At 35.2% G+C, this 27,372-nt stretch overlaps 1 protein-coding gene across 11 annotated transcripts in view; it reads right to left on the bottom strand.

The window, feature by feature from the left end:
• DENND1B (DENN domain containing 1B) overlaps positions 1–27,372 on the bottom strand; it is a 263,126-nt gene that overhangs the window by 204,428 nt on the left and 31,326 nt on the right. The gene's annotated exons all lie outside the window — the stretch shown is intronic.

Here is a 27,372-nt window from a genome sequence, read left to right on the forward strand (position 1 = left end):
CAGATATTTAAGTTCTAATCCATTTCAAGTAAGTGTTTGTGATTGGTGTAAAACAGGGATCCAATTTCATTCATTTGAATACCAATATCCAGTGTTCCCAACACCATTTATTTAAGAGACTGTCCTTTCCTCATTGATTATTCTTGGCTCCCTTGTGAAATATTTGTTGATCATACATGTATGGGTTTATTTCTGGGCTTGAATTCTGTTCCACTGGTCCACATGCCTGTTTTTTTGCCAATACTACAATACTATACTGTTTTGATCACTATAGTTTGCAATACAATTTGGAATTTGCAAATGTGATGCCTCCAGTTTTGTTCTTTCATATTTTTTTGGCTATTTGGGGTCTTTTGTGGTTCCATATAAGTTTCAGGATTGTTCTTATACTTCTGTTTTTAAAAAGTCCATTGAATTTTGATAAATATTATACTGAATCTATTAATGGCTTTCTGTAATATGAACAAAATGGTAACAACAGTAATTCTTCCAATCCATGATCATGGGATATCTTTCCATTTATTTCTGTCTTCTTCAATTTCTTTCATTGATGTCTTACAGGTTTTTTTTAAGATTTATTTATTTTAGAGAGAAGAAGAGAGAGAGTGTATGAGTAGGAGGGGCAAAGGGAGAGGGAAAGAGAGCAGACTCTCCCGATTTCTTGGTAAATCCATGGACCCTAAGGCAGGGTTCAATCTCACGACCCTGAGGTCATGACCTGAACTAAAATCAAGAGTAGAGCACTTAACTGACTGAGTGATCCAGGCACCACAATGCCTCATGGTTTTCAATGTACACATCTTACACTTCCTTGATTAAATTCATTCCTAAGTATTTTATTGTATTTGATGCTATTATAAATGGGATTGTGTTACTTCTTTTTCAGCTAATTATTTGTGTATAGGAATGTACTGATTTTTGTATGTTGATTTTGTATCTTGAAATGTTATTGAATTTATTTATTCTAAAAGATTTTCAGTGGAGACTTTAGAATTTTCTGTATCAAGATCATGTCATCAGTAAACAATTTTGCTTCTTTCTTTCCTATTTATATGACTTTTATTTCTTTTTGTTGCCTAACTGCCCTGGCTAGGACTTCCAGTACTATGTTAAATAAGAGTGGTGAGAGTGGGCTTCCTTGTCTTGTTCCTGATCTCAGAAGGAAAGCTTTAACTTTTCACCACTGAGTATGACATTAGCTGTAAGACTGTCACATGTGTACTTTATTATGCTAGGTAAGTTCTAGATTCTATATCTAACTTGTTGAGAATTTTAACCATGAAAGATATCAAATTTTATCAAATGCTTTTCCTCATCTATTGAGATGATATGATTTTTATTTTTCATCCTATTAATGTGATGTATCACACTTACGGATTTTCACACCTTGAACCATCTTTGAATCCCAGAATAAATCTTACTTGGTCATGGGTTTTGTTTTGTTTTTGAATTTCAAGATCTAACTGGTTTAAGTGATTCATGAATCAGGCAGCATCCCATCTAGCAAGTAGAGGAGAGCTCCCTCATATATGATCCTTTTAGTGTGACACAGAATTTGGTTTGCTAACATTTTGTTTAAAATTTTTGTACCTATATTCATCAGGAGTATTGGCCTATAGGGTTTTTTTAGTAGCTTTTTCTGGCTTTTGTTTGTAGCTTTTTCTGGCTTTATCAGGCTAACACTGGCTTTATAAAACGAGTTTGAAAATGTTCCCCCCTTTTCAATTTTTTGGAAGAACTGGCATTAATTCTTCTTAAATGTTTAGTAAATTCATCCACAAAGTCATCTGGTCTTAAGTTTTTCTTTGTTGAGGCTTTTTTATGACTGATTAAATCTCCTTGGTCTGTTCAGATTTCTATTTCTTCCTGATTCAGACATGGCAGGTTGTGAGTTTGAATGGTTGTCTAATTATGACATATAGTGTTCATAATAGTCTTTTATGATCCTTTGTAGTTCTATGGTATCAGTTGTAATGTCTCCTTTCTTATTTATCATTTTATTTATTTAAGCCCTTTCTTTTTTTCTTGGTAAATCCAAATAAAGTTTTGTGAATTTATCTTTTAAAAAAATGGTTCTTCGTTTTGCTGATCTTTTCTATTGTTTTTCTATGCTCCATTTCATTTATTTCCATTCTTCATTGCCTTTCCCCTGCTATTTTGGCCTTTCTTTGTTCTTTTTCTAGTTCTTGAAGTATTAAAGCTTAGTTTGAGATATTTACTTTTCCCTAATGTAGGCATTTATTGCTTTAAACTTCCTCTTTGCACTGCTCTTACTACATCCCATGACTTTTGGTATACTCTTTCCATTTTTGTTTGTTTCAGTGTATTTTTTTATTTCCCTTTTGATTTAATTTTTGACCCATTAGTTGTTCAGCAGTACATTAATAATTTCCATGTATTTTAAAATTTTCCAGTTTTCCTCTTGTTATTAATTTCTAGTTTGATACAACTGTGGATGCAAAAAATACTTGGTATAATTCAATCCTTTTGAATTTATTGAGATCTATTTTGTGAATGAATATATAGTCTATTCCTACAGACTTCCCCGTGTGCTTGAAAAGAATGTGTATTCTTCTGCTGTTGGATGGAAATTCTGTATATTATCTGCTAAGACTGTTTGATCTAAAATATGATTCAAGTCCAATGTTCAATGTTCCTTTATTGATTTTCTACCTGGATGATTTACCCATTGTTGAAAGTAGGTATTAAAGTTCTCTATTATCACATTGATATCTATTACTCCCTTCAGATCTGTTAGTATTTCCCTGATATCTTTGCATGTTCTGATGTAAGATGTATGTGTGTGTGTGTATGAGTGTGTGTGTGTGTGTGTATCCATTTACAATTGTACCGTCCACAAACTGATCCCTTTATCATCATATAATGACCTTCTTTCTCTCCTGTTACAGCTTTTGACTTAGTCTGTCTTGTCTGATACAAATACAGCTACACTTGCTCATTTTTTTCATCACTTCACTTTGAGCTGCAGTTAGTCTCTTATAGACAGTATATACTTGGGTCTTGTTTTCTTAATCTTTTCAGTCACTGTATGCCTTCGAACAACTTAGTCTGCTTACATTTAAAGAAATTATTTATAGATAAGGATACATTGTCATCTTATTATTTTCTGGCTGTTTTATAGTTCCTTTCTTCCTTTCTTGCTATCTTTTGTTGTGATTTTCCATATGGTATATTCCCTTCTCTTTACCTTGTATCTACTACAGATTTTTGTTTTGTTATTGAGGTTTACTTGAAAAATTTTAACAATCATATACAAAAACTCTACCATTTTATTCACTTGACACACACATTTTATGTTTCTGATGTCACACTTTACATCTTTTTTATACTGTGCATCCATTAACAAATTATTGTAGCTATAGCTGTTTATAATACTTTTGTCCCTCAAACTTGATACTAGAGTAGACTGAATAACATACCACCTATTAGAGTATTAGAGCATTCTAAAGTCAGCAACATACTTGCCTTGATACTAGAGTAGACTGAATAACATACCACCTATTAGAGTATTAAAGCATTCTAAAGTCAGCAACATACTCGCCTTGATACTAGAGTAGACTGAATAACATACCACCTATTAGAGTTTTAGAGCATTCTAAAGTCAGCAACATACTTGCCTTTACTCCATGTTCTTTCATTTCAGCTTGAATAAGTCCTTTCAACTTGTCGTGTAAGGCAGGCATAGTGGTGATGAACTACCTCAGGTTTTATTTGTTTGGAAAAGTATCTCAACCTTCATTTTTGAAGGATGACTTTGCTGAATATGGTATTGTTGGTTGGCAGTCTTTCTTTTATCATTCTGAACATACCATTCCAGTCTCTCCTAGCCTGTAAAGTCTCTATTGAGAAATCTGCTGATAGCCTTCGTGAGAGAAATATTTTTCTCCTGCTGCTTTTAAAATTCTCTCCTTGTCTTTATGAACAGTTGTATTATAATATGTCTTGGAGAAGACCTTTTGATTGAAATTTGGGGGTGACTTATTAACTTCATAAGCTGGATGTCCCAATCTAATCATCTAATCTCAGGTTTGAAAAGTTGTTAGTTGGTATTTCTTTAAATACATTTTCTATCTTGTTTTCCCTCTCTTCTCCTTCTGGGACTCCAGTTGTACAGAAACTGTTTGTCTTAATTGTGTCTTGTAAGACCTATAGACTTTCATCCTTCCTTTTCATTTTTTTTTTCTTTTTGCTGCTCTGAGTAGTTAATTTCATATTATCTATCTTCGAGCTCTTAGATTCTTTCATATGCTTGGTCAAGCCTGCAGCTGAAGCTCTCTATTGAATTCCTCAGTTAGGTCACTATATTCTTCAGCTCCAAAATTTGTTTGGTTCTTTTTCAGGTTTTCTATATTTGTTGCACTTCATATTTGTTGTGTTTTGTTAGTATATGTAAATTGTTTATCTATATCTATATTTTCTTATAGTGCTTAAGCAGCATCAGAACAATTGTTTTGAATTCTTTATCAGGTAATTCCTAGATTTCCATTTCTTTGGGGCTAGTTACTGGAGATTCACTGTACCCCTTTGATGGAGTCATATTTCCCTGATTCTTCATGATCCTTGTGGCCTTATTATCAGTGCCTAATGCATTAGAAGAAGCATTTTTTCAAGATGTTATAGACTGACTTCTTTAAGGCAAGATTTCACCTGCAGGTTTGGGCATGCTGGAGTGTGCTATGACTCGAGATGCAATGGTACTGGACACCAAGTTTAAGAGATGTAATGGAATATGTGATGATTCATTCAGCTGAAGCCACTGGCGTTCACAGCATCTCCAACCACATGGTCCTTCACAAGTACTGCAGGGCATCCACTGAGAGTACAAGGGCTGTGAGGGTCCTCAACAGTGCCTCCAGGTCCAGTGGCCAGAAGACAGAATAAGTAGCAGCAGTAGCCAGTGCCAGTGAAGTGCTCTCAGCACTATGGGTGGTTCCTCATATGTTTCGCCATGACTGCATGGCACTGGAGGCTACTGATGGGGATCCAGCCAGAGACATACAAGTGCACAGCTGGAGGGGCTACCTCCAATTGAGCATAATGGTGCAGGCCAGTGATATAACTTAAGCTCACAAGCATCTGTGGGGACCCTGGCTGTTAACATGCTTTCCCACAGCCACACAGCTGTTCCCCAGGCATACACATAGCAGTGGAGGCTGATAATAGGTGTCAGACTGGTACCATGGAAGCACACAGCTGGAAGAGCTAACTCTGAGAGCTTACACAGTTGTGGGAGTCAGCCATGGATGATGTCTTGCATCATATTGTTGTAGAAGTCTGGGCTGCTACCAGCGTGATTTCTAAGGTCACAACAGGGGAAGAGAGAAGTAGGAGAAAGCAGAGAGGAACTTAGGCAGCTGGTGTCAGTGAGCCCAAATACTTGTGAGATGAAAACCAATAAATCTCACAGAGCAGGTAAACCGGGAACCATAGTTGTTCCCACTGTGTAACTAATACTGGCAGCATGCTTTTTCTTCTTGGCTCCTAGCCATCTCTATATATCTCAGTTTTACTAGTCTGTGAGTGGGGTGAAATTGAAGCAGGACCTTAATGCGGTGCCCCAAAAGTGGGGAAACTCATTCCACTATCCCTTCTCTGCAAGGGAAACTCTTTCTAGATGGAGAGTTCCTTCTTGGCACTAAGCAGTGTCAGCTTGGGAATGAAATGATGCAGGCATAATAAAGGTGTTCTTTCCTCACTGTAGTTATTCTCAAGTTTTTTGTTACAGCGTTTTGCTAAACTTTCTTAAGTGGATTCCAGGGCTCTCCCAGAACTGTTTTTGTGTGTAGATAGTGGTCTAATTGTTAATCTTTGTTGGAGGATGGAGGCTGGGGTCCCTGATTTGGCCATCTTGTGTTAATGCCACACCCCTAAAGTTTTAATTTTCACTACTTCTACCAAAATAGTTTGCAAACTCATTAATTACTGTAATTTTATATCTAGTATGACCACAATAAAAGTATTTAAAAAGCAACTCATTCCCTTATTTAGGGCCACACGTGACCTCGGTGAAACCAGAGATCCAGAAAACCGATATCCTGCCATTTTTCCTTATCATGCACTCCAGCAAAACACAGATTTATAACACTAGTGGAAAGATGTCACTTCCAACATGATATCTTTTTTTTTTAAGATTTTATTCATTTATTTGATAAAGAGAAACACAGCGAGAGAGTGAACACAAGCAGCGGGGGTAGAGGCAGACAGAGAAGCAGGCTTTCTGCTGAGCAGGGAGCCTGATGCAGGGCTTGATCTCAGGACTCTGGGATCATGACCTGAGCTGAAGGCAGATGCTTAACATGACTGAGCCACTTAGGTGCCCCCCAACATGATATCTAATCATCTCTCCTGACCCCCCCAAAAAAAACCCCAAACCCTGTAATCATAGGTTATGTAACATTACAAATTTTAAGACTACTAACAACACTAAAAGTAAAAACAAATTCATTGCTGAAAAATGTCAAAAAGGCTGTGTAGGGGGTGCTATGATTCAAGCCCCACATGTGGAAAAAAATATTTAGGACCTTTTTTTTAAAGTAGGCTCCAGGGGCACCTGGGTGGCTCAGTTGGTTAAAGCCTCTGCCTTTGGCTCAGGTCATGATTCCAGGGTTCTGGGATCGAGCCCCGCATCAAGCTCTCTGCTCAGCAGGTAGCCTGCTTCCCCCTTTCTCTCTGCCTACTGTGATCTCTGTCTGTCAAATAAATAAATAAAATCTTTTTTTAAAATGTCAAATACAGACTACATTTAATCTTACTAAAACATATATTGTAAGGTATTTTTACAAATTATTTTAAAGTTAACATATAGATGATAATACAGAATTTTAGCAACTTCTTAAAGGTCTACTTCAGTAGTTCTCAAACTTTAGCATGCAACACAATGGGTCCCACTTTCAAAACTTCTAAGTCAATAGGTCAAAGGTGTGTCTGAGAAAACGCATTTCTAGCAAGTTCCCAAGTGATACTGATGCTACTGATCTAAGGACTACACCTTGAGAACTAATAGCACAGACCATGCCGCTCTCACAACAATTAGCATTATGTATCATATGCTGAAGAATTTAATATTTGTTGGCTGGAAATAGTCTTTAAAATATGGCAATGAATAATTCAGAATTTTCCTTAATATATTCCTTAATATATTTAATATATATTTAATATTTAATATATCTCCTTAATATATATAATATTAATTTTCCTTAATAAATATAGATAGATAGATAGTTTGGCAACAGGTGTATCTTCAGAGGGCTAGGAAGAAACATCAACCATGACAGTTATAGCAGAAGGTAATTTTTGCAAGAGAAGTTACTAAATTTTTTAAAACCATTTTGTTTAAAAAATCATTTCTGTGCTGATAATTATTAATACTATAATTCTGCTTTTACAGAATAATGGAAATCATTTTATTTCAAAATTGAGTATTTTATGACATTGGAACTATATGATTTAAGGAACAATGACAGGGAACTATATCTATATCTATCTATATCTATATCTATAGATACATGATACATAAGATACATAGTCTATTATTCCCTTTATCCTTTATTCCCTCTATCCCATGTATATCCCATGCCATGTACATGAAGACTGGTAGTTCATATCTAAATAAGATATATGTCTTTTTGTACTCTACTACCTAAGATATCTGTGAGAAAATACTTTTTGTTGTGTTTTCTTTTTCTTTCTTTTTTTTTAGGATTTAGTTTATTTATTTGACAGAGATCACAAGTAGGCAGAGAGGCAGACAGAGAGAAGGAGGGAAGGATGCTCCCTGCTGAGTAGAGAGCCCGATGTGGGGCTCAATCCCAGGACCCTGGGATCATGACCTGAGCCAAAGGCAGACGCTTCAACCCACTGAGCCACCCAGGCGCCCCTTGTTGTGTTTTCTTACAATGCTTTCTTTCATAAAATTTAAGCGATTAGTTCCAATTTGAATAATAGAAAGTATGAATGCCAGTATCTATGAATGTAAAAACTAATTTAAAGCCTCTGTTTTGTTTTTCCCCCTTTTAGAGTACTCAAAGAAAGGTTCATTGTTTGTGAATAGAATCACAAAGTTTTCTGAAGGGGAGAGGCCCTAAAGATTCTTTTCACCACTCCATAGTCAGGAAGTTATATTGTATCCCATGTCTGAAGTTAGTAACTATTGAAACCAAGACTAGAATCCAGATATTCTTGTTTCCAGTATGACATCCTTTCTAAAATATGCTGGTGCATATGAAAGCACACTATAAATAAGACAAATTTTTTTCTACTTTGTTGATTTTTAAATTTATTGCTCATTGAGTTTAAGGCATATTCACAAGTTTAGAAAATTTCCTTACTACCTACAGGAAGACATTATCAGCAAACCAAATATTTAAGTTTTTTGTAAAATAATGGACTAAATCTTACGGATTTCCCCTGAACAATACTTGGAAATTTGTGTGTGAAGAAACTTAGGATCCAAATCAATACCCTCTCATTCTAGAACTAAAATCATTCTTCACTTAATCATTTGAGTTTCATTTACACATACAAAACCTTAAGGAAATGAAATTCTTATTTGAAGATGTTTTATTTTATAACCGGTTACAAAAATAGCACAGATTACACTTCTATTTGTGGCCTTACACAAGGTACATATTTAAATTAAAAGTAACTGATTTTGGAAATTTGTCAATATGTTCACCCCCTTAAAAATGTATAAGCTGTGATGCAAAAAAAAAAAAAAAAAATCTAATCTAATGATGCCACTGTGTTTCTCTTCATTCTATAGAATAATCTGGATAATCAAACAATTCCTAGTGCAAAATTATTTTGGTGCTTTTGAAACTCAAACAATTTAAGCAATTTAATTGATAATTCTAGTCTTCCCAAATGTTTCTTCCTAGAATGACCTAAAATTAGCATCACAACTGAAAACAATGAAGCTCTAACGAAAATGGAGCTTCAAAGAACCTTAAGAAAATATAATCCATAGCAGATTAGATATATCATTTTGCTACTTCCATTCCTTTTAAATAAGACCTATTAAATAAAATGAAAACCCTCATCAATCACCTGATAGAGTAATTCCAAACTTAACCAAACAGGGCTAATGGGTGAGAATTGAATTGAAAACACCTTGACAAAGAAAGCAATTTCTTTTCTTCGCACTCCTCTGAAGCTGTGGGTGATCATGGTAATCGAACCATCAACAGTGAGGGGCCATCTGTCCCAAGGGCCCTCCGTGAGAGTTAAAAAAAAAAATCAACAACAAAAAGGGAAAGAAATGCTGTACCACAGATGTTCAATTTTGATTAATCTATGACAAGGAACTTACAACTGAGAATCAATGTTTTGACGTTTTTCAGATACCAATCATTTAAAGCCAACACAAAAGTTTTTATAAGAACACAGGGTGGGGATAGTTAATAGGTTGCTTATAGAAAGATAATCTTTCATACAAAATCCAAATACCTTTTAGACAGCTGAGATGTTCATCATATCACAAAGTAATAGCTTTCATTATGATTGCCTTAAAGAGCAGGGCAGACAAGAGACTTTACTTTGCTAGCTCTCAGACGACCATTTGAGACTTTATTTTTTATATATTCTTTCTACAAGTATATAATTAAATAAAAAGAAGACATGTTTATATTTACAATACTCATATTTAACTCTTTGAACTAAAATTGATTTTCAGGAAATATAGCATTAACTTGAAATCTCAGTAAAATTAACTGATCCTAAGCAGTTTCACTATATATTTATAACAATTAAAATAATTCACATATTGTAGCAAAAAAAAAAAAATTATAAGCAGAAGAGCAAACCAGGTCAAAGCTTTTCTTGTTTGATATATAGTCTTAAGTATAGTAGATTCCTGGCACTCTTGGATATAACAGACACATTTTCAATCCTTTGGAAAAAAGCCAAAGAGGTTGAATAAATATACTAGCTATAAAAATTATTCAAGCTTACTAAAATGAAAACCTGGGTGAGCTACATTAAGAATAACTATTAAAAACATTTAAAAATTAATTTTAAAGGGGCGCGTGGGTGGCTCAGTGGTTTGGGCTGCTGCCTTCGGCTCGGGTCATGATCTCAGGGTCCTGGGATCGAGCCCCACATCGGACTCTCTGCTCCGCAGGAAGCCTGCTTCCCTCTCTCTCTCTCTCTCTCTGCCTGCCTCTCTGCCTACTTGTGATCTCTGTCTGTCAAATAAATAAATAAAATCTTTAAAAAATTTTAATTTTAAAATGAAAAGTAAAATTACAAGACAAAATATCAAAGAACCACATAGATCAGGCCATTTAGTTTTTCAAAATGCTTTTAAGTTAGGATCAAATTAAATAGAGAAGAAATGTAATTTAAGACTCAAATTCACTATGGGACTTACTATAAATGCAAGAACTCCTTATCATAATTATGATACCGGAGAGATCCTTAGGCAAGCAGGTCTGCCCTCTAGAAGGAGAAACAGTGAACCCAAGTCATGCCAAAAATGAGTTTGCAATTCAGTACTACAGAAAATCTATAAACCATCAGAAACAAACAACGGAACCAGATCACCTCTCCCTCAAAGGCTAAAGATATTAAAATTATCTGAAACAGCAATTATAATAAGGATGTTTAAAATGGTTAAAGAATAAAAGATCAAAACATGAGCAAACAATGAGAGATCTTTTTTTTAAAGAAAGCAAATTTTGAAAATGACTAGAACTTCAAGAAATAAAAAATATACAATCTATTAAAGTAAAAGCTCAATAGATGGAATAAACAGTTTAAATACAGCTAAAGACAGAAACAGTGAACTTCATCAGACATATAAGTTATTAAACAGAATGAGGCAGAGAGAACACCCCCAAATGAGAAATATAAGAGAGGCTCAGAAAATTGAAGACCAGAATGATAAGTCTATTTAGAGTTCTAAAAAATCAGACCCAAGGAACTGAAGTGTAAAAAACATGGGAAGGATGGAGATAGTATGAAGAAATAATGACTAAATTTTCCAAAAGCAGTGAAAGACATAAATCTTCAGAATTAAAAATTATAACAAACCTAAACAAGATCTCAAGAAAGACACGACTAGAGGCATTATAATGAAGTTACAGAATAAAAAATGACATAGATATCTTTAAATGTATCCCAGAAAAAAAGAGAAAACTCCAAATCTATCTACCTACCTACCTATCTAAAGTTATACTGACAGCAGACTTCTCATCAGAAGCAATGGAATCCAGAAGACAGTGGAATAATGTATTTGAAACTTCTGAAAAAGTGTATTTGTCTTCGAAGAACTGTATACACAGAAAGATATTTTTAGAAATAGAAAGTGATTTATCAAAAATAAACCTTTGCTAAAGGAACACCTAAAGACTGTAGTATTGAGAAGAAAGGATAATTCTCAAAACAAATGTGTAATGCAAGAAATGTTTCATGTACCTAGTCATATCTATACATACAACAATATTTACTGAGCACTGTCTGCATCTAACAAATTCCTGGGAATAACCTATATGCCCATTAGCATGAAAATGGTTATATCATAATTATTCTATGAAATACTATACAGCCTCAAAAAAGACTACAGCCCTGAAAAAAAATTATTTGTTCGTATGGAAAAAAAAATCTCTGAAACAAAGTGTTAGACAAAAACAAGTAGGCAAGATGAAGTCAAAAGATAGAGGGAGCCGGCAGAACAAGAGGGACTTTAAGTCATAAAAAGGAACTTGGCTCTTACTCTAAGAAAGAGAACCACATGAGAATTTGACCAGAGAGGAAAAATGCTCTGATGTATTGTATCAATATCAAGATCACCTGGCTGCTGTGCTGAGTATAAAGTGAAAGAAAACAAAATAATGAAACTAGTTAAAAGGCTACTGCAATAACAAAGGTAACATAAAATGAACCTCTAGGTGAAAGAATTTACATCTTATATAATATTGGGATTCGGATCCAGGCATATATGGACAATTTGAAAATATAAGGGAAGGAAGCAGATAAAACAAAACTTATAACATGATCTACCCTCCTGGCAATAGGGCCTAAGAGCCAAAGGGAAAGTCTTCCAATAGATTATAGTAGACATTTTATGAAACTGACCTGACCCTGTAATCCTAGTGTCGTGTGTATATTCTGGGGAAGGAAAGAACAATGTTTTAATAAAAACTAAATGAGCCCTAGTTCTGCAGAACTTATTTAATACAGATGATGAGAAGCTCCCTCTTTACCCACTTTGCAGAACTTTGATCCACAATGTGACTAACCAAGTGACATTTAAAGTGCAAAGAGCTATGACTGGCTACATTGTCATGAATGGCAGTGCTGAAGCCAAAAGCAGCAATAATGAAATAAGCAGCCTAGGCTGAGACAGTCAGCACCAATCAGTGTCACACGCATCATTCTAGGTGCAGCACTAAAATAAGGTCTAGAGAAATTAGTCATCAATGATGCAATCACCACAGTGAGATATCAAGAGCAAAGGCAAGAAGTATAACATGTGAGATAGGTAAGAAATTCCTCGGTACCTATGAGATACCCCTGGGGGATTGACAGAAATATTAAAAAAGAAAGAATACTTCAAAATAGGACAGAAACCTAGAAGGTACTCTAGTAAGGGTTATTAGGCAGTCAACATTTGAGTCTGAATATCAGTGTGATGTCATCTATACCCTCAAGCTAGAGAAGCCTAAGGATCTAAGGACTTCTGAGTAACACCTCCAAAATGTCCACAGTAAAAATTAACAAACTTGTTCAAGAAAAAGCATAATGATAAGCAAAATGGGCATAATCCAGATGCTGCATTTCAGTTCTCAATTACAACACCTTAAAATAGTATCTAACACTGAATCCTATCCATCTAACTCTATTAACAGACCCAAGCATTGAAGCTTTTTCAAAATCTCTGAATCAGCATTAATGTGTCTTCTTCATCCTCCATGTTTAATCAACTTCCTAATCGTGTTAGTTCTTGCTTTGAAACGTAGCTCTCACCCTTCCTCCTCTTCCTCTTCTTCCATATCCACTCTTATCACCTAACCAGTCTTCCTGACACTCAGCCCTTCTCAAAACATGGCCACTAAATTCAGCCTCTTAAAAACAGTGTTTTGATTATGTCTCTCTCCACAGAAAAATTTCAGTAACTCCCTACTGTTTATACTAACAAAATTCAAGTCCTTAAACTATGTAGGCATTTTAGTCCCCAAACAAAATGCCCCAGTTTTAACACAATAAATAACTCAGTGTAGCAAAATTCTGCACATCATATCCAATTACATCCTACATATCCAAGAGAATTTCCCACCAAACTGCAATACAAATTTTCTACTCATTCTGGATCTCCTGTCTTTTATATACATAAAGATTCCCCAACCCAAGCATTACCTCATGCCCTAACATACACTATACCCTTTTCTTAAAATCCTATGTTCTTTTTTTCTTATCTTCCCAAATTCTACACATTACTCTGGACCCAGGCTATAAGGCATTCCCAAAACATGGCAACCACACAGACTGTCCCTGTTCCATGCAACAATTTCAATTTGAACCAGTTATTCTGAAATATACCACTTTAGGGACACCTGGGTGGCTCAGTTGGTTGAGCAACTGCCTTCGGCTCAGGTCATGTTCCCAGAGTCCCGGGATAGAGTTCTGCATCAGTCTCCCAGCTCCACGGGAAGTCTGCTTCTTCCTCTGACCTTCTCCTCTCTCATGTTCTCTCTCACTGTCTCTCTCTCAAATAAATAAATAAAATCTTTAAAAAAAAAAAGAAATATCTGAAATATACCACTTTACACTACTGCTTTATCTATTTTATTTGTGTCTCCTCATTTAAATAAAGTTCCTGAAGGCAAAAATCATGTTTTATATCCTTCATCTATACTACACAAAAGTAGCTTTTTCAGCTTTTAATTGGATTTTCATTCACTCCACTCAATGATATAATGCACATAAAATTATTGCCTATCTTACCAATTTCTTCAGGGTAAATTTTGTGAATTTGCTTATTTTCATTTGCTTATTTTAAGGAGAGCCAGTCTATAATTATTGCCTATCTTACCAATTTCTTCAGGGTAAATTTTGTGAATTTGCTTATTTTCATTTGCTTATTTTAAGGAGAGCCAGTCTATAATTGAAGTCTGATTAATTCTTACTGAAGGGTAATACAATGAATCAAATATCTCTGCCAAACAATGTTTCAGTGTAGCATAAAGAAAAAAAAATAAAATTTTTTTCAATACCTGAGATAAAGTCCAAGTATATTTATGCATTCATTATACATATATTATACATATATACTTCCTCTTTAAGGAAAGAAAAGGGAAAAGTGGTATTTCAAGATTAAATGCCTACAGAAGATACAGGTGATACAATGTGATACAGGTGATACAAATGAGTGGAGTGAGCCTACAGGGAACAACAGGAAATGGAGAGATGCATAATAAAAGACATCATTCTCCTTCCCAAGAAGGTAGCTATTATTTACTTAGTTCTGGCCCTGTTGAGTAATGGACAGAATGCCCAAGAATGGACAGATACTCTTGCCTTTCAAGAAAAGCCAGAATTTCATGAAGAAAAATTACCTAATTATTACATTGGGAAAAATAATTAAACATTTCATAAAAACTGTATGAGGCAAATGTGAGTCAGGTGGCTATAGTTTCTAACCTCTGTCTCATTATGTAAGGTACAAATTAGAAAAGGAAAAAGTTCTCGATGGTTGATCAGATGCTTAAAGTAAACAACTTTTTGGAAGTTTTGTTCTCTGTTCTGATGGCTTTTAGAATCAAGATGGTTCTTGTTTTTAGCTAAGTTCATTTAAGTGTGTCACACTAAATGAAACAGTCCCTTCTAATTTTGCTGAATTAAGATAGCATTTTAAAATAAATGAAAATAGATAGTATTAACAAATCAGTTGCTGAACTTAAGAACCACACTCCTTTTTCTAAGCAAGTCAGACACAGGTTGTTTAATCATAATTGGCACATATATACATTATAGAAATTTTAATATTTTTGAGATGTCTAATTTTCAGGTAACTGAAATCTCAACAGATATGAGCCACTGCAGAGTTCTTAAGAACAGCAAATACTACTTTATCCTGGTAACTTCTTGAGAGTATTCATGTCACAACTTGGAAGAAATAATAACAGAACCAGACAGTCAAAGGATTAAAACAGATTAATAAAGGAATTAGAAAGAGAAATATGTCACTGGGAAGAACAAACAGAATTACACATTTAGAACAATAAGGAACTAGATAAGAAAGAAAAGACAAAATGGGAGAAAAAAAATTTGAGATACAGATAAAAAAATAACCTTTATATTTATTTGCGTATTTTATCACCAGGTTTTCCTCTGAGAAAGTAATTGATTTCTGTTCAGGTTATTCTACAAGAAGTACTAAGGAAGTAAAATAATAAAAGAGTTGGGGGACTGCTGCTGAATATTAAAACTTCAGGCTGTATGTAATTACACCTTCTGTGAATTTTTAAAGAAGTACATCATAGTAGTTAAGAGGTGAGGTTTAAGCTCTGTTGTTAGACTGCACATTGATGTGCCACACACTGCCACTCACTAGCTATGTGTGACCTCTCTCAAAACACTTGATGCACTGTGCCTCAGTTGTCTCCTTGGTAAAGCAGCGACAGTAATAGTATCCACCTTGTGGGATGCTGTTAGAATGAGTGGAGACTATATGCATGCACTCGTACATACATATATACACTGCTTACAACAGTGCCCAACACAGAGAAGTCTTAGACTGATATTAAATATCATTACTACTCACAGTTGTATGGCAAGAGGGAAAACACGAGATACGGATGCACAAATGTGTCCATGGAGAATGAAGATGGTGGATTAGCCCAAATCACACATTACTATTATTATCTATTTCTGTCTTTTCACATAAATCTGCCTCTCCTCATCCAAGACATTCTGAAGTCTGGTTACTTGTCTTATAACACCACCCCTTCCATACTTTTGTCTTAAAGGATAATTCCTACCAAGTGTTTATATTTATGGGCTGTGTATGATTTGAAGACTCACAGTCCTGCACTACAGTTCACCACCCATTCCTAAATTATCCATTTTCTATGCTTCACCTCCTTCCTCTTGCCCTCAACTCACTCTCAACTTCTACTTCTTATCCTTCTCTCTTTCTTGGCTCATCATCACTGTCTAGCCAGCAGACACTCCCCCCTTGCCACGTATCTCTCTTTTTCTCAACCTCTCTCTCTCTTTTCTCCTTTTCTGTCAGGAGGAAAGTGGAACAGGGTAACTATAGGAAGACATGTCTATTGTTACCAAAGAAAATCCAAAAAGAAGAAGAAATACTATGTTAGTTCAAAGATGATACCATCACAGACTCAGCTTTAGATTATATCTCACATAACAGAATATAAGTAACTGTTTACCCACATTTCACATGATTACTTTTAAGAGTAATTTACCTACATTAGTATAGCCAAGCAATGAGCCCAAATGCCTAACACCTTAATTATTATCAAAGACCAATACCAGAGAAGAGAAGGGGAAACAAATAGCCAGATTGGCTGATCAAAGAGGGCAGATGACCCGATGATTAATTAACAACTTAACTCCCATCATTCTTTTTACAGTAGAATTGCAACTAGCTCCTCCCTGGAGCTGTATAAGAACACTGATGACCCAAAGACCTGTGTAGTAACACAATAGGTACCAAAATGCCCCAGCTCAAATGGAAGGGAGTCTTATTATTCACCAGAGAAGTGCACTACACTTCTCTATGTCTGTAGAAATACATGTTCATATTAAGTAAGGAAATTGGGGGAAGACAAGAAAAAAAAAAAAAAGATGAACAGGCTTTTATCCTCACATAAAAAGAAATAAATATTCTGAACTTGGCAGAAGTCTGTAATGGAGGTTCTTAATTGAGGGAGAAAAAGCAAAAGAGAAACATTACACTTGTGATTCCTGCATTTATATTGTAGTCTGCATGATTTCAAACTTCAAATAAAGTTAAACACAATTAAGTTAAGCAAATAAAGAATATTAAGTCAAAAGTCACAGTTGGAAATAAGCATGTATTACTAGAACTCAAGCATCCATCTCTGACAGATATCTGCTTAACCTGTTTTTACAAACACTTCATACAGAGCTAGATGAATGTTTCTCCTCTTTTTCTTCTACCTTACTCCCCTCCCAATACTTTCTCCTCCTTACTGGCTTTTTATTTTATGGTCAGAGGTTAAACTGCTAACCCTTCACCTTCCAGGAAAGTTTTTTTTCCTCTCTCATAAAAGGTTTTTCACCGTGTGCAGCAGTCGGATTAGCCCCTCTCCTCGAGAACAAAAGCTATGTCTTTGTCTTCGTGGTTTGGGCACAGAGCCCCTACATCAGAGGAAGCTGCTCTACTCCACATGCACAATAACAATATTGTGAGGCCCCACGAAAGCCTGGCCTCTCAGTGTCTAGACTCTTATCCAACCAGCTAGCTGAAGAGAAAATCCTGTCAGGCACTCAGCTGAAAATTCACTAAGGTATCCTGTTGAGAACCTGATGAAGATGTTATTTGACCATACGGTAAAACTTTCCATTGTTTAACATAAAGATAAGAGAAAAACTTTTGGAACTCAACGCTTTAACAATCTTGGTCACGAATTCACACATGGGTCAGTAGATGTATTTACTAACATACAACCCCTTCCTCTATACACTCTCTTAAAATACACAGGCTTATTTATGACATTCTAATCTCTTGCATTTAAAAATCTGCCTAACTAAAGGATACATTCAAAAAATTGCAACAGATTTTTTTAATTTTTAATTTTATTATTTTTACATTCACTAGTTCTCATCAGAAATTTTACTACTGTATCACTGAAGGAACTGGCTAAAAGAAAGCCTGTCTTTTCACATTTCATGATATTTATCTATTTTACAAGTTTTTAAATGTTGAACAAAGGAAAAATAGCAAACCACAAGGCAGGCACTTGATTAAAATTTAGAAATGGAAGTATAATGGTACATGAACCAAACCACACTTATAAAAATCATTTGTAATTTTTTTAAACCCGTAAATATTAAATACATAAGACAAATTTATATTTGACCATATCATAATAATAAAAGAATTCTCTCAAGCATGTGAAATTATGGGTAAGTTCATGAATATTTACAATGGCTGGGGAGAAGACTGCAGTTTTTAAAATATACATAATCTTATAATTCGTATCTATGACAGCAACCAATATTGAAAATTATTAAGACTACATTATGTATGATTAAAACTGTTAAGTTCATACTGGTCTGAAAGTGAATGCACAAAAATAGATGTTTTTATGTTATTGATATGAAAAAAGAATAATCTTTTTACTTTTTCGAAATTGTTCATAACACACTATTCTGACAATTAAAAAATAAAAGAAATTACAGAATAAAAATGGGATGGGTAGCAACTAATGAGAGGTGTACTACCACTGTATAAAAAATTAAGGAATAAATAATTTCTGTTAAATAGCCTGTAGAGCAATATAAAACGATTACCCAAATTTTAGAAGAAATACAAATGTGCTTTTGTAGAAACCTATAAAGATGATTATTAGCCTGACAACTTCAAGAGATCATGGCCAACAAGTTTAACAAAAGAAATATATCTCTTCTTGGGACATCTTCTATACTCAATGTAAAATGGGTATTTAGACCTTTATTAATTTATAAAAATAATATTGGAAAATATAGGTTGTAATAACTAAAAGGAACCCTCTCTCTACAGTTCATCAGCTACAAATTAGTAATTTTATTGAATTTAAAGAGTGAAAATTTTGATTTACAGGGAACCAAAGATATTATTTAATCTAACCCACTTATTTTGAGACTCAAGAAGATTAAATGATTTGCCCAATTCTTTTATTTTAAACTGAAGTGATAAATTCTATATTTTGTTATAGAAATTAGCCCTGAGATGATTGATGGCAAATTTGTTACTGTAACCTTTCTCTACAGATGCCCACACTCCGTGCCCACTGTATTGGAATGCCTATTCATTAGCTTCAACACTCTACTGATCTCAAATATTTTTCTGTTTTCCATGTTTTTGTTGTACCACTCATTCTGAAAACAGCCCCCTCTTTTTTGTAACCATATACAGTATATACCCAAGCCTCTATTCCTGTGAATGTCTCTTTGAGACTTACTTCATCAATGAGATTTCTCAATAGAAGCATTCATGCACAACATCAGAAGTCTGTGACCACATCTCTTGATAACCACTCAGGACTGATTATTTACACATTTGAAGGCCTATTATCAGTCTAAATCATCCTTAGTCTTTTTCATTATATGATAATGTTAGCTACTCTTAGCCCCTGCCCACCGCCAACCACATCCCAACTGTTTTGACAGAGGCCTATAAGAGACACTGCCCTTCTGCAACCAGGTATCAGGCAGCATATCAATGTAACTGCAACTACTCCCACAGAGTAGTGGGATTCAGACTCTGTCAACTGCCTGTGTTCAAGTAGCCGGATCCATGCACCACCATAGCCCTATTCCTTAAGACAATTACTTCAAACTTTCAAATACGTAACCATAACTTGGGAAACTTTTTCAAAAATGGAGATTTCACTTCTACCTCCCTTTTCCCATAAAAATAATCTAAAGTATGACCCAGGAACGTGATTTCTCAATCAACGAAACAGTAGCTCCAAAAAGCACACTAACAAACATAAAAGCAGCTCTCTTCTCAAAAATTTGTGGACTTCCATATAGCAACATTCCAGCTAGGAGGCATGACCAAAGGCCTCTCAAAATATGGAGATCTTTGCATTATTGTTAAATGTGTTTGCCTCTACAACTGCATCATAGGAGATTCTACTTACTCATTATAATAAGAGTGCAGCCATATTCCTTATTAGTTTTTAGGCCTTTCCTTAGGTAGACAGCAAAGACATTCACAGAGGTAATAAGAATCTAGTTTACTAAAGGTTGTAAAGCTTCAAGATTCCAATTATGTAAAAACTGGTAAATTTCAAAATAAGTATTTAGAACTCAGCTTTTAAAACTGGGCGGGGGGGACATGTGTGTGAGGGGGGCCTGGCTGGCTCAAATGGCTGGACAGCCAACTTCTTGATTTCGGCTCAGGTTATGATCCCAGAGACATGGGATTGAGCCTTGAGTCAGGCTCCACACTCAGCGGGAGGTCTGCTAGAGATTTTCTCTATCACTCTCTCTCTCTCTCTCCCTCTTTCTGTCCTTTCAACACTGCCCCCCCACTCTCTCTCTCAAATAAATAAATCTTTTTTTTTTTAAAGGTCTGTCTTCCTTCTTGTGTTGAGTTATGTATCTCTGTTCAACCTAGGTAGAGCTGAGTTTTGCAATCACCTAGTCTTTGAAGAAATAAAGCATTACTTAGCTCTAATGGCATAATTCCCAGTATTCTGCTGAAATGGCATTAGAAGGAAAGAAATGAAATATGGATACTAACTTGAAGAGTACCTATCCCAGCTCATTCTCTTCCAGCAGGATCTGATTACTTCCTTATAATTTATCTTCTCCACTTACATTCCCTTTCAATTGCTTTTATACTAATTTCTTTGATGCCTGTTCATTACATTTTCTCTTTTCTCTGATCCAAGATGAACTAGCAAGCATGAGTACTCACTGTTATATAACAGGAAAAAAGAGTATCTAATATAATTACAATTGAAGGGGATTTCATTACAAATTATTTTGAAACAATGATGAATTTTTTAAAATGCTGAGTTTAAATGCTATTTTTCTCATTTGGGCTTATAAACCTTTGCCTTTCAAAACCAAAAATAACAACATTAAATCTACAAAGGGAGCGACAGTCCAGGTCACAACAATTCCCATACCCAGGGTGGGGACCCAGTAGCCACATCCATAGTTGGTTAAGCTGACCCCAGGCCAGAAATGAATAAACCAAACACATGACCTAATCTGGACCAGGCTCTCTTTTATAGAAGTTGGATTGTGAAGCTAAGAAACACACAAAATGGGAAATGCTAGTACAATGTCACTCTTTGGCAGAAAGATGACAGAAGATCTTCAGAACTATTGTGGTAACCTATTTCCAAAAATTATTTGTCCTATTTATGTAAGTTACTATGTTATATAAGTTACTAAGTTAAAGCAGCACTTTTACAATCTATAAACAGGACACCTGCTTCTAGCCAAGAGAAAGTAACAAGGACTGGATTTACTTCCATCTTTAACAATTAAAAATCTGGAAGAAAATACAAAACAATTCTCAGACATCAGTCAGGGCAGGACAATGATCCTGGACAGAGAGAAAACAAATAAGGTAAGCCTTACAACTGTTGCCAGCTCACTGTCTGGAGACTTCCCAGCATGTTGCAAAAGAAGAGAAAACCCAGGCAGGAGCTAGTGGTCTCCTGAGATGAGGAAATGGATTTTGGAGGCTGAGAGGCCAAGGCAGCTAAAGTGCACAGAAAGAGTACTGGAGAAGAGAAAGCTGCACAGAAATAGAGCTCTGAACATCTGTAGCAGGTCACCACCCACCCCCAACTCCCCCATCCTGCCCAAGTCTTCAATGGAGTCCTCCTCATCAGTGGACACATACGAGGAAACTACCCAAAGCTGGAGAAAGGAAATGCACCCATGATATTTAGAGAAGGGACAATATGCTGGGTCATAAAGCAAATCTCAATAAATTTTCAAGGATTCAAGTCATACATTGTCTATTCTCTGGAAGTATATTATTAAAATATAATGGAAAGATCATTAGAAAATCCCTGGAACTGAAGTAATACTTTTTTAAATAACCCATGAGTCAAAAGAAATCAAAAGGCAAACTAGGTATCTTGAACTAAATAAAAATGAAAAATAATAAATTGAACTTTACCAAAATGAAGAATTCATCTCTGTAAAAGAAACTATTAAATTAAATTAAGGGAAAAACAAGACACGACTCGGAGAAAAAACTTGGAAATCCAACAAAGAAGTTGTATCCTCTGTGCGTGTGTGTCTGTGCATTATATAAAAACTCCATAGACAAATGATTTGAATAGAATTTACACCAAAGAAGATATACAGATGGACAGGAAGCATATGAATTCATTCTTTTTTTTAAGATCTTATTTTTAAGTAATCTCTACACAAATGTGGGGCTCAAATTCACAACCCCGAGATCAGGAATCGCATGCCCTACCAACTAAGCTAGCCAGGGGCTCCCACATGAATTCATTCTAATAGAACATAACCAAGTTATGTTCAACATGCTTCCACAAATTTCTGAGAAATCAGACCTTTATCTGAAAATGATATAAATAAATTTTATTTTATATAAGCAATTCAAAGAATATTAATATATACATATATATGTATACATGTAAGTACATGTACACACACACATCACAATATAGCAATATCATAAATCAAATCCAACTTTATAACTGGAAGAGCATATAAAGGAACTATGTATGTTTTCATATATCCATGATTAACTATCATATATAGATAGATAGATAGATTAACCATCACGTATGAAACCATACATAGTTGTTTCATCAGAGTCTATGATATTTTTTCCAAAGCCCCTGATTTCCATTGGGGAACTATGTGGTACCAAGGAAGTTACATTATTCCCAACTCCAGGAGTGGAGTCCAATCTAACAGAACATAACTGAGTCTACAAATACTTCTACCAATTTCTAGGAAATCAGACCTTTACTTCTAAATTATAATGTATAATGTGCTAAGATACTGTTAAATAGCTCCATTCAATTGAACTTGTGTTTGATTCAGGTTTGGGCATATAACTTAATCATGAATGCCAGAGAGAAAAGTGTGGAAGTTTCATTAGGTTGGTCAACGTGGGTCTCACTAATAAGCAAAAAGTTGAAGAGAGTAATTAGTTGTGCAGGTATCTTAGGGAAGAGCATTAGAGGCAGAGCGAACATTAGAGGCAGTGCACAGGCTTAAAAGAGTATTTTTGACGTGTTCCTAGTACAGAAAGGAGGCCAGTCTGGCTCTAGTTGAGGGAGGAAGAGTAAAGGAATGGTAGAGGTTATAAACATAAAAAGAGGGGATTTGAACCAGATTATATAGGACCATCATAGATCCCTGGGAAGTTTTTCATTTTTATCTGAATGATTTGAAAAGTCAGAGGAATGGAAAAAAGAGAACAATTAGCAGGACAATACATAGAACACAGACATACAAGAACCAGAAAACTGGTTCTTGAAAAGCCGAGGTTTGGAAATTTAGGTTGTGAACAAATTTCTATTACTATATTACTATATCCAATGTGTCACGCTATATATTGTGCAAACTCCCAAAAGATAAAATCCTTGCCTTTGGTGAGTTGATAACCTAGATGAAGAACCAAAACACAAATACACTTAAAATGAGAGAATGGTTTAACTTCAATGAGTTTTAGGATGGTTAGTCTATACCTTTTGTTTAACCAAAGGAATTTAAGCCAAGAAAGGGGAAATGATTTATGCAAGGTTGTATAACCAGTGTTGGTTCAAGGAGAACTAAAAATAAGTTATTTTAGATTCCAAGTCAAGCAAAACAACATTACGAAGGATGAGCTGAAGAAAAGACTATATTTATAAAGCACGTTTGCCAAACAGGTAAGCATTTTTCACATCCACCTGATGTTACAATTTCCAAAGAAACCAGCTACTTAGCCTGCCCCAAAGATCTGCCCTACAATTCTAAGGGAAGGAGTGAAAGCCAAAGCTGATACCTATGTTGATAAGTAAATCCAATGGATCAAAAGATAAAGAGCTTTCTGTATTCTGATTAAAAAAAAAAAAAAAAGCATTCAAAGCTTTTCATATAAAGACTGTATTTTCTCTCTAACAAGGAGACTTTGTTTTCTGGAATTTCTCAAGGCTACAAAGAAAAAGAATTAGGCAAGTAAATCATTATCCTATGTGTTGATAGAGCTAGCCTCTTCTCAAATCAAGTACAAACATCACTGGCTGGTGGAAAATAACATGTTGTGCCAAAAAGCCCTCCCACTAAAGTAGTAGTATTTCTGAAATACTCTGAGATACAGTAACCAATACAACTCAAGAATATATTCCAGTCAACATTTCCAACTCATTCCAACTAAGAACATATTACCCAAATAAGTATATAAGGTGATTACAATGGTGCTACCCTTATTGATACATATTAATAAGGTAAATAATCATTAAAGCAGTTTTCTACCATTAACATGATTTAAAGTAGATTCTAATGTCAGAATACTAATATCTATAGTACAAGTCTAATATGAGAATGTGTCTATACAATCCTTGACAAGTTTTTACACAATCGTTTAAAACTAATTTATCAAAATTATTATTTAAAATAAATAATTTATGGACTGAAATAACACACAAGAAAAATATTTTGTATGCCTTTACTGAAGAGTTGACTATTAACAAAAACCATTCAGCATAGTTTCAAATACTTAGCAATCACACAGAGAAAGTTAACAACTTTACCACTTGTGCAATCTCATCAGATTAAGAATTTAAATTTTCAATTTCATGATCCCATGTAGAAATCAAAGTATCTCAAATGGATATAAACTGCACACACTCAAATAAATAAATAAATAAATAAATCTAACTTGAGACCCACATATATGGTAAGCAGAAAGAGCACTAAGCTTTATTCAGAGACCCAGTTTTCAGTCCCAGGTCTGCCATGTCATAGCTTTGGAACCTTAAGTACGAACACTTCAATGAGCCTTCATTTCCAAATCAGTAAAATGGAAATAGCTATTGAACCTAACACAGAGAGTTGCTGAGAAATTTAAAAGTAACTTAAAAGTGATGTGTGTAAACTTCCTTTATGACCCATGAATTACTATATAAATTTAAATTATATAGAAATATATTAAATATAATACAAAGGCACTATGTTGAGTTACAGTAAAAAGTAGTCCAAACATAGAAGTCTAATTTTTACTAATTTCCCTAGTGATTACTTTTTCTTTCAAAGAACTCAACAACAGTTAATAAAAAGCTTTATGCTACCAACTTCAGGCATATGCTTACACAGAAGTACATAACTATAAACCAATCTGTCATACCATCCGCATTCTCATCATTATCACGACGACTTAAAGGGACAGCATTTTTCCACTTCAGTATAAACTCTGTACTTCAGTCTCATATTTCTACTGTCTGTTCTGTGGAACATGACATATTTATTGAGTACCTACTCATATAATAGTCTAAAGAATAAAAAACAGTAGAAAAAAATAAGATCTATGACTTAAATAGTCTGGATACCATAATATCATACACGCATAAATATTTCAATTAAAGTGATACCAAGTCTTCCACTTTGGGCCATGAGGCAGTAACGAGTGCAAACTAGCCAGCCCTCCATAAGCAATGTAAAATAAAACTGTAAAAAAAAAACATTTGAAACAAATGGTTTTAGATGTTGAACAATAGGCAAAGCAGGACTGTGGTCCCTAAGTAAAGGAAAACACACAAATGAACACTGCATGAACTTCTCCCTGTCTTTCTCTCTGGAGGCACTTATGAGACTAGAGCACATAAGTGAAGAATATGTTTTGTTGAGCAGAGAAAGAAGAGAATAAAGTTGAGGGATGCAGCAAAATGGGGGGTGAGGGGGCGCTAGGATACCAAATGCAAGGAGCTCCAGAAATATACATAAGGGTCACATTAAGCCTTTAGCCAAACACTAGTTTGCACATGCCCAAAGTGACACTCTACAAAACCTGGCAAGAAAGAGCTAAATGGAGATTCTGGATATCACATAATACTGAGAGATATAGCATACAGATAAAACGACACTGAACACCCAAGGAATTCAACTGAGACTACCATAGAAAGGTTACACTGTTGGGAGATAATTTTAGGGGTCCTTCAACCTTCTTCACTTCTTGAGAGCAGAGGCATGGAATAGGTTTTGTTCCAGACCATTTTTTCTAGGATGTTTGATTAATAAGACATATAATCACTAAAACAGTTTTAAACTATTAATATGATACTAATATGATTAAAGCAAACAGCCTCAGAAGACAGAAGCTGTCTCCAACCAAAGCAAAGGGCACATTAACTTATAGCCTAGGAACACAGAGATCTCCCTCCAGGAGCAAAGGAAAGGCATGCTACTGCACACTGTACACGATTTGGGTCCTCTAAGCTCATAGTTTCTCTCCTATAATATGACCAACTGCATTAACTGGCATCCATGTAAGCCCAACTACACCACCTTCATATAATTTAGGGGCAAGGAAAACTGAGGCAAATATACTGATGCTCCTGTTGCTGCATGCACCATATGTGATATCTGACCACATCCATGAGTGTAACAAGCTAACTACTACTTAAATCCGGTAAAATCTCAGACCCCATATGTTCTAAACATATACCTTGGAAGTTAAAATACTCTAGCTAGACCCACCAAAACAAACATTAAAAACAAACCTTGAGGGGCACCTGGGTGGTTAAAGTCAGTCACCCAGTCAGAGGTTAAAGCCTCTGCCTTCAGCTCAGGTCATTATCCCGGGTCCTGGGATCGAGACCTACATCAGGCTCTCTGCTCAGCGGGGAGTCTGCCTCCTCTTCTCTCTCTCTCTCTCTCTCTGCCTGCCTCTCTGCCTACTTGTATGTCAAATAAATAAATAAAATCTTAAGAAAAAAAAAAAAAAAACCTTGAAAGGATCAAGCTGATCTATCAAAAAAAAACTGCTAGCCCATGAAAACAAAAACCATTTACTAAAAGAAAATAACAAATTTTAAACTGCCAATAATACGATCTCCACAATATTTACTATATAATCTAAAGCTATCCCACATGCACAGATGCAATAAAATGTAGCTCATAACTAGGTGGGGAGAGGATAGTATGTAGAAACAAACTCCAAAATAAACCAGATATGAAAAGGTAACAATTTTAAAAGAGTTATATAGGAGGGAGGAGATGACCCTCTAAAGATATTTATGTCCTAATCCCTAGAACCCATCAATATGTTGGGTAACATCGCAAAGGTGAAATAAGGGTGCTAATCAGTGAACCTTATGATAGGGGAGCATCCTGCATTACCCAGGTGACTCCAGTGCAATCACAGGATTCTTAGATGTGGAAGAGGGAACCATCAGTGTCAGAGTGATAAATGGGAGAAGTTTATCACTGCCACTTTTGAAGATGAAAGGGGACCACAAACCAAGGAATGCAGGCAGCCTCTAAAGCTGAAAAAAGCAAGAAAACATTATCTCCTAGAGCCACGAAAAAGAAATGAGGCCTTGTTGACACTGTGATTTTAGCTCAGTGAGACCCATATCAGACTTCCAGAACTATAAGATAATAAATTTGTGATGTTTCAAGCCACAATGTTTGTGTTAATTTGACATAGCACCAATAAGAAACAAGTAT

Source organism: Mustela nivalis (assembly GCF_964662115.1).
Source record: "Mustela nivalis genome assembly, chromosome: 16".
Lineage (NCBI taxonomy): Eukaryota > Metazoa > Chordata > Mammalia > Carnivora > Mustelidae > Mustela > Mustela nivalis.